Below are 8,867 nucleotides of genomic sequence, written 5' to 3'. Positions count from 1 at the left end.
AGAAATGGAGAGAAAGGAGGGGTGATTATATATTCATAGATACAATGAATAGCTACTGGATGCTATGCATTGTACAACTACTGTGTGTATGTGTACATGTTCATATGTGTCTCTGTATATGTATGTATGTGTCTATGTGTAAGCTTTTCTATTATCAAAATGGCAAAATGATTTGCTTGAGATTAAATGGGTAAATAACATAAGATTTTGAACCCAAGAATTTCTGGCTGCAAATCCTTTCCACCTTAACATGCTACTTTTAAATCCCATGGCTCAGCTTGCTGTTGACTTTAGAAATTTATTTAAACAGATGACCTTAATTTTGCATAGAATGACTCCTACCTAGCACTCATAAAACACAGGGAAGAACCGAGTGAAAGTAAGATAATAATTATGAGAGCATTTATACGTAATTTTCATGTTTTTCACATAACTATACTTTCTACTCATTTTTGAGAAGAAACAGAAGTTAATCCAAGTATAGACAGTAATTTCAGAGCCAGGGTTTGAATCCCAAGATCATGCCCTACAGTTGACACCAATTCACTATCTTCTTGTCTCACATCTTTCACGATCTGTGGTCAAACCACAATGATGATGGCAGATACCATTTCCTTCAACATTCTAGTGGTTCCAAAGATACTGATATTATTAGTGAGGTAATATGTCCACAAATATTGTCTCTAATGTAATGAGAAAAACTGTTAATCAAACATTATAAGATTAAGAAACATATTTTTTTTTGAAGGCAGCAAGTCTTTAAAAGAATTTTGTTTTTTATTCTTACCTGAAAGGGGAGATACCATGATTTTGAAGATGGTTCTCCCAGGGCAAGGCTTGTCTATTGCACTCTGTGTGTGCTGACCCCTGAAATTTCCCCTATAGCACAAATTCAACTGCATAATTTGTGGTAGTGGGTTACTGTGTTTGCACTTTCTCCTGAAGAATAAAAAGAAAGAAAAAATTGTTTCCACACTGCAAAATTAAAATTTTTTTTAAATTTTATTTTATTTTGTTAATTACACTTTGTATCCTCCCATAAGCCCCTCCCTCCTCCCCTCCCAATCCCACCTTCCCTCCCCTTTCTCCAAGCATGCCCCTTCCCAAGTCCACTGATATCGGAGGTCTTCCTCTCCTTCCTTCTGATCCTAGTCTATCATATCTCATCAGGAGTGGCTGCATTGTCCTTTTCTGTGGACTGGTAAGGCTGCTCCCCCCTCAGGGGGAGGTGATCAAAGAGCAGGCCAATCAGATTATGCAAAGGCAGTCCTTCTTCCCATTACTATGTAACCCACTTGGACACTAAACTGCCAGGGGCTACATCTGTGAAAGTGAGGAAGCATCAGTGGAAGTTGTTGGCAGAGTCTTTATGAAAAAGCCTGTAATTAATGTGAACCTCTGAAATCAGAATCCAAGGCTGTTAATCAGTCAGTCAACTCCCCTGAGGTTGGCATCACCCACTGACATCTGTTGATGACCAGCAAACTTGAACTGCAGGATGGTCCCCAGGACAGCATTGTAAAGATGCTATCAGTGGAATGTGAATGCTGCCATTGAATCAACGAGTTGGTTCTCTTCCTCAGTCATACACGTGTCTTACCTGAATATTCTTTAGGTTGTACTGTGGAATGTTACCACCACTATCAGAAGTGATGCTAGCATGGTCATTTTTTGCTTGTTTGTTTTTCTTATTTCAACATACAGTACGAACTATTACCAGCTAAACCAATTTTGATAGACAGAGTGGATGAGGGAGGATAAAGTCATGGGAGAGTACATACAATGAGCAGGGGGTGGGATTAAACCTTGCAATTCAGAGGTGTTTGAGTTCTTTTCCCAGTTATTTTTTGAAGTGATGTAATTAACAAAGCCACACATAATGGAGAAAATGTCTCCAGGACTGTGGTTCTCAACCTGGGTTGTGACCCCCTTTGGCAAACATTTATCTCTAAAAATATATACATTAAGATTCATAGCAGTAGCAAAATTACGGTTATAAAGTAGCAGCGAAAGTAATTTTATGATTGGGTGTCACCACACATGAAGAACTGTATTAAAGGGTCGCAGCATTAGGTAGGTTGAGAATCACTGCTCTAGGGACTTCAGATGGATTTAAAAAAAAAAAAAACAAAACAAAAAACAGCAAATTCTCTCCCTTGAGAAATAGTAGTCATTTCAAATTGGATGATTCCTCAATCTCTTACTCAGCTAGCCTGTGACATTTGGGCTAAAAATGTCACTGCCAAGCTTCACATGAAGAGAATAATATCTCCTAGTACTTCATCCTAATTACTTTAGTTTGTCATTAAATTTTAGTAAGCTCTAGTTCATCTCATTGGAATGGTTAATCATGTGGATTTTAACTACATTAATTGAGGCTTTGAATTTTAGCAGAAAGAAAAAACATTCTAGATAAAAAATTGTTAGAGAATTGGTGTGTATGTGTGTGTGTTTGAGAGAGAGAGAGAGCAGTGTAAAAAGGTACTTCATACAGAAAGAAAGAGTTCTTATTGGAGGAAGCAGAGGGAAAAAAAGAGGGGGGAAAAACAAACATTCTTAATGAAGGCCATTGTTTTGTTTTCATTTTGATAAACGTTCCATATGTCTTGGTTGGGTTTCCATTGCTGTAATCAACACCACACACACACACACACACACACACACACACACACACATAAAAAAAGCAGCTAGAAGAGGAAAGACATTATTTGACTTAGGCTTCCACATGCCACTCTGTTACGGTAGGATGTCAGGCAGGAACTCAAGGCAGAAACCTGGAGGCAGAAGCTGAGGCAGAGGCTATGGCAGCGTGCTGCTCACGATCTTACTCCTTCTGTGTTGCTTGTTTACTTTTATACATCCAAGGACCACCTGCCCACAGGTGGCACCATGCACAGTGGGCTGTGCTCCCTCACTTCAGTCATTTATCACGAAAATGCCTATGGTGCAGAAGCATAGGCCAAACAACCCTTTCCTCCCCAAGCCACTTTTGGTCATTGCATTTTATCAAAGAAATAGAAACCTAACTAAAACATTTTAGAAGGTGTTATTCCCAGTCACGTGGAAATAATAAGTACTGCATTGGTTTTGTTTGGAAGGAATGAAGCTGACCTTGCCATGAATCACCAACAGAAGCCACCTTGATTAGTATCCTGCAATATTTTAGTAATATATTACATGTGCCAGATCTGATCTGAAAACACTGACTTGATTTTTTTTAAAGAAAGGAGCAAAGGGATATTTTAGACATAGCAGTTTTGCTTAAACTATATTTCCATACCTAAAGAAACAAAGAATTTAAGAACTTCAAACCTGTTAGTCTTAGAAATTGGTGTTTTTAAGTTCCTGATTTCATGAAAGTGGATTGTAAAATCCACTTTATCCACAGAGACATGGCCCCTGTCAATGAGGACAGGCATCCCAAGCTTTGGCACTCCTAGTGGTACTCTCACAGATAACAGAAAGGAATGAGTGGCTGTCTCATGCTCTCAAAGATAAGCATTTAACCAGGAACACCAATGACCTGAGAAGAGCTAACACCATGAAAGTAAGCAGAAATGAGATCGTAATTTGAAAAGCTTTCAGAATAATATACTAAAATATTCTCAAGGACATAACTAGGAAAAATCACATTTCTGACAAGAAGCTATAAAGCGAAAACAGAAGATTATGAAACAAGAGTAGGCAGCATTTTTAAAGAGTTCATGTGTTAAAGTAGAAAATAAAATGATTTTAAGAAGAATAGCCAAAATGCAAACTAGTAAGCTAAATGTTAAATTGAATATTTAGAAGCTAAAACACAAAAATAAAATCAAATGTAATATTAAAAAATCTTGAAAGTCTAAATATAATATTAGTATCTCACACATGGAAATTGGCAAAAATATAAAAGAGACAATATTTATTTTTAAAAATGCCTGAAAACAGCCTCAAACTAAAATAAGCAGAATATGTGTTCCTGGGGTTGAGAACCTAAAGAGGATCGCCAAGTACAACATTCCTAGACACGTAGAGGCATAATATCAGAACATCAGGAACACAGACATTTAGAAGCTGCCAGAGAGGAAAGGCAAAAAGCAACAAGAACAGAGTGACAGCTGTCATCTCATCTGGCTAAGGTGGGATGTTTCCTTTGTGGCTGAGAATGTCGGTTTTGTGAGTCAAGTACCTTTAGAACAGCAGACACAGTTACCAGAAGAGCTTGTAGTTGAACCCAGATGCTAGCTCACAGTCTAGTGTTCTTTCCCCCCACTCCACCAAATAAATGCCATTGCATTTTGTGTATAATTAGAGAATGTGTATTTTTCCTATACATGTTAATATTCCACATATAACACATTATATATGACGATAGGAAACAATGAATTATTTGATTGAAGTATATCAAGCACCCATTCATCTGAGAAGTATATAAATGTTTCAGGTGTTCAAAACGTTGCCTTCATTCATATTGTGTGTATGTGTGTTTCTTTGCTCTTAAAAAAGAAAAAAAGTTTAGCCAAGTAGCCACAAATTGGAATTACAGGATAGATAGAGGATTTTGTTTCATTCCATCTGGGCGTGGTTTCAGAAAATGCTGAAGGTGTCATAAATTAGGTTCTCCCACAGTCTTCAAAGATTCCTATGCTCTTCACTCCATTCACTAGGATTACCTTCATGAATGAACAATGTGTCTTCTGGTAACATTGGTTAGCTTCAAAAGCAGAGGCCAGCCTGACCTCAGGAGGATTGGGTGATCTTCTTGTCAAGGGAAGTACAACCTAAGTGGCAGAGTTACCATTTCTTTAACAGGTCATTCCTATCATTTGGTTCCACATATAGTAGCTTCTGAAGCCTCTAAACACTCATGTTCTCTTCTTGGTTCTTCTAACATAATGTTTAGAATTTTCTTGTTCTTTCATTCATTGTGCTGATCTTAATGCAGATCTCTAGCTGGGCTGCTTTGTCCTAGAGAAATGCTCACCCATCCTTCACCCATAAAAGGCCACCTTGAGGCAAATATTTTCGCCAAGTCATACTAAGTTTGTAATGACCATGTTTTCTCCTTTGTTCTCCTAAAATGTTGTTTGTTTAGTACATCTTGGCAGCTTCTGGATCATCTGAAAACATTCCTGATCATACTTAGGCATGCTTAGCATATGCCTATGACTTTATATCTGCTACCGAACTTTACCCACACAATAAAAGGCACCATTAAAAAGTCCCAGTTAATGAGTGAGAAAGCTCAAGTTAAGGGCACTGAGTAACTCCCTAAAGGTCAGGAAGCAAATAAGTGTCAAATCTGGGACAGACCAATGAGAGCAGCACAATGTTATACATTTAGGCTGAGCACAAAGAGGCCCGGTAAGATTTGCTTCTCATCCCAATCTCTCTGTTCAAGAGCTACCAACATGCTCTGCACAGGGGTAGGGATGTCTTTTCCTAATCCGTCAAAGGCCTACTGAGGGACTTGTTTCTCTAAATCCAAAACCCACATTTAACCTTATGATATCCTTTTCAAACATGAAATTCAAAAATTCAAAAGGGAATTCAATGATTTCCTGAAGTTTACAGAAGTGGAGGAACCTAAACTTGCTTTTCCAGCTGTCTTTAATTTTTGTCCTGTTTGGACTACTTCTCACTCTGATCGTAGCTCCATGATTACTTTCTCTGTTTCATAGTCCCAGCAAACTGTGAACTCCTCAAGGACAAAACTATATCCCTTACTACTCCAGCTCCACGTGCCCTATAGTCAGGCACAGAAAAGTCTCCTGTCTTATGTCCTTGACATGAACGGAGTATGCCTCAGAATGAAATTGCTGCATGGCTTTGCAAGGAATTCTGCAAGTGCAGTGGTCTTGAGCAATGCACATGTTGGTAATATGTTGGGAATCTATCAGTCTGTATACTCATGACTCTGGGAAGGAAGTGACACTAGCTCTCTACCGAGGAGTGAATCTAGACTATGTATGGTCCCTACTGTTTTCACTGGCTTTCAAACAATAGCAGCTCTGTCGTGATGATTTTCTCAGGAAAATCTTTTTATTCTTTTCTTTTGTCCCATGACTACTTCCTTCTTTAGAGCAGTATAAAAAGGTATGAAGAATGAGCATGGAATCATGCCTCGGAGATTCCAAAAATAATAACTTGTCTTGAAAGGTTAAAGTCTGTGATAAATAACATAAGCTCCAGGCATGTTTATGGAGTCAAGGAAAACAATATTATTTTTATATATCTACATGTAAACATTTTTATTTTAAGTAATAATAAATGTAGGTTTCTAGCATGTCATATGCCTGAGGTGCCCAAGATGATGATGGTGATAAGTAGAGAGCCTGAGAATGGATTTCTGGCCCACCACTGAATCTATCACTTCTTCTTCCCTTCAGCCACTGTGCCCTGGACTGCAAAGGGTCTGAGGGCCCCTGAGTTGCCATTACAGAATACTGCTTTACTATTCCTTCAGCTACGCATGAATGCTAAGCCACATAATGGTTTCAGAAAGTCTTCACAATTATGGTATCTTAGTGAGTTTAAAATGAATTTTTCTATTTGTCCTTTAGAAGGTGTAAGGAAAATGTTATATCCTAGTCAGGTAAAAATTCAGTAAAATCATCCCCACTAGCTAAGAAAATGATCAAGAAACACAGTTCTGATCCAACCCATAGGCAACCCTTAACCCTCAAAAGGACATGCTTTCCCAAACTACATGTCTGTCCTACTAGAGTTAAAATTAGATACACATCAATGTTCGATGTTGATATAGAAATCGCTGTCAAACAGGCTGGAATCCAGAACCTTTTACAGAAGTGACATCTTCCCAAATACAAAGGACTGAACAAGTGATGTTCTCACCATTTCTTTTTTTAAGGTATCTTCTGTCTATGTCTTAGAACTAACTACAATCTAGCAAGCCTCAGGGCATGAGCAAATACGGCCTTTATTGGTGGTGGTTGTTTCAAAATGAAATGGCCCAAACATGAAATATTTTCTTTTTATAATAATGTTAATTCCTATGTCCTGTAGACTTGCTGCAATAACATGATTTACTACCCCATTTATCCATTTTGGGGCAAATATTTATTGTTCTCCTACTAGTACTTTGGGCTAACTTATCAGGGTGTTTAGGAAGGTTTGGGGCTTAAGCAGTTCCCTGGCTGAGATATGGAAGTATTGCTATCTATTTTTTGAAGAATAAGGGAATTGGAAAGTGACTTTCGGGAAAACAGGAAGCTCCCTGAGCCTCTGAGATGTGCTGTTTGTTCCTTTCTCTTCATCCCTTCCATACGAAAAATGGCCACAATGCTGCTATTGTGGGTTTTCCTTATAGGCAGTAAAGATACACAGACGCTCATCAGATTTCCCCTCTAAAGAAAAGGAAATCATATTTTATGACCAAATTTATGGTTCACTCATTGGAGATATGTGTTCATTTTCTCACTCTCCTTTTTTATCATTTAAATTTTTTTCTTTCTTAAGTCCTTTGTAGATGGGAAAATCTCTTAAATAGAGAAGGTAGCATCTCTACTGCTCTTTAACTACACAAACCTGCCCACTGGGAAAACATGAGTCTAAGTTCTCGCTGCAGCAGTAAGGTTGGATTTTTCTGGGAAATCATTGGCTATTTCACTATTTTATGAATTTAAAGAAATGTAAACAGTCTCTAGATGTGTATCTTCTCTTTTGTGTCAGAACTGGAACAAACTGAAACATAGTGAAGGTATGATATTTCGCAGGCCAGTCTTTACATCCTGGAGTCTGTGGAGCAAAACTATCATTTCCAGCATTGGACTTCCCAGCCATCGTGAGAAGGTAAAGACCCAATAGGGAATATAGATCCTATTTATGTCTCTTATTTTCAAAATTATAATGATATTCATTTCTTTAAATCTTTGATTTTGATGACTGTGAACTCTGTCATACTTTAGGGAGAAACATAGATAAAGATTCTTTGGTTTACTTTAGCTTTGGTGAGAAGACATGGAGTGTTAGGAAAGGCAAAAGGCTGTGATAAGCCATGTAAGGAGGAGGCTCTACACACAGCACCTAGCAGTACCAACAAGAGTTGATGTTAACACAGTATTGACAATTGACAAGATAAAAAATGTTCCTGCATAAAAAAAGTGAGAATAAAGAAAAAAAAACAAAACAAAGAGAAAGCAAAGGAGAGACAGACAGACAGACAGACAGACAGACAGACAGATAGATAGATAGATAGATAGATAGATAGAGCAGGGTGAACATAGATGTGTATGTTTGTCACACCTCTCAACTCTCAGAATGATACAAGAACTCAAAACATACAAGAACTGATATAAAGCTAATTTATGCTGGCAATACCCCAAAGAATCCAAGAAAAGAAATGTAAAGCTAGTTGTATTTAAGATTTATTTATTTATGTTTGTTTGTTTGTATGTATGCATGTATTCACATGTGAGTACGGAAAGTACATCAACTATGTGTGTGCTGGAGTCACATCATGGGGTCAGGTGTCTTTGCCTATTATTCTGCATGGACTACGTTGAGACAGGGTCTCACCTTTCTGAAGCTGGACGTGGGTTTTCTCAGGTGGACTAGAAGCCCATAAATCCCAGTAATCCTGATATCTCTTCTTCCCTTAGAACTTACATGATTGGGAGACTGACTTGGTACATGGGATGAAGAGATCTGAATGCTGTTCCTTGTGATTATGCAGTGAGTGTTGGTTAACTACTGATATATCTCTCCAACCCTTGTAAGCTATTTGAAGTAAATATATTTACTCTAAAGCTTAGGAAACTGACATAAAATTTCAAGGAAAGTGATTAGCTCATACTTAATATAAACATGATATAAACAAGCAAATATGTCCACACACCAGCATAAACATCAGACTAAAAAATCTACTC

The 8,867-nt window shown here is 37.8% G+C and overlaps 1 non-coding gene across 1 annotated transcript; it reads left to right on the top strand.

Moving 5' to 3' along the window:
* The first annotated feature begins 779 nt into the window (after positions 1-779).
* LOC132652564 (U1 spliceosomal RNA) lies at positions 780-942 on the top strand. Its single transcript, XR_009590167.1, has one exon. It is a non-coding gene; the product is annotated as a U1 spliceosomal RNA (small nuclear RNA).
* The last annotated feature ends 7,925 nt before the right edge of the window (positions 943-8,867 follow it).

This window comes from Meriones unguiculatus, chromosome 2 (genome assembly GCF_030254825.1).
Source record: "Meriones unguiculatus strain TT.TT164.6M chromosome 2, Bangor_MerUng_6.1, whole genome shotgun sequence".
Taxonomy (NCBI): domain Eukaryota; kingdom Metazoa; phylum Chordata; class Mammalia; order Rodentia; family Muridae; genus Meriones; species Meriones unguiculatus.
The sequence above is the reverse complement of the archived record's forward strand: the minus strand, read 5'-3'. Positions and strand labels throughout refer to the sequence as shown.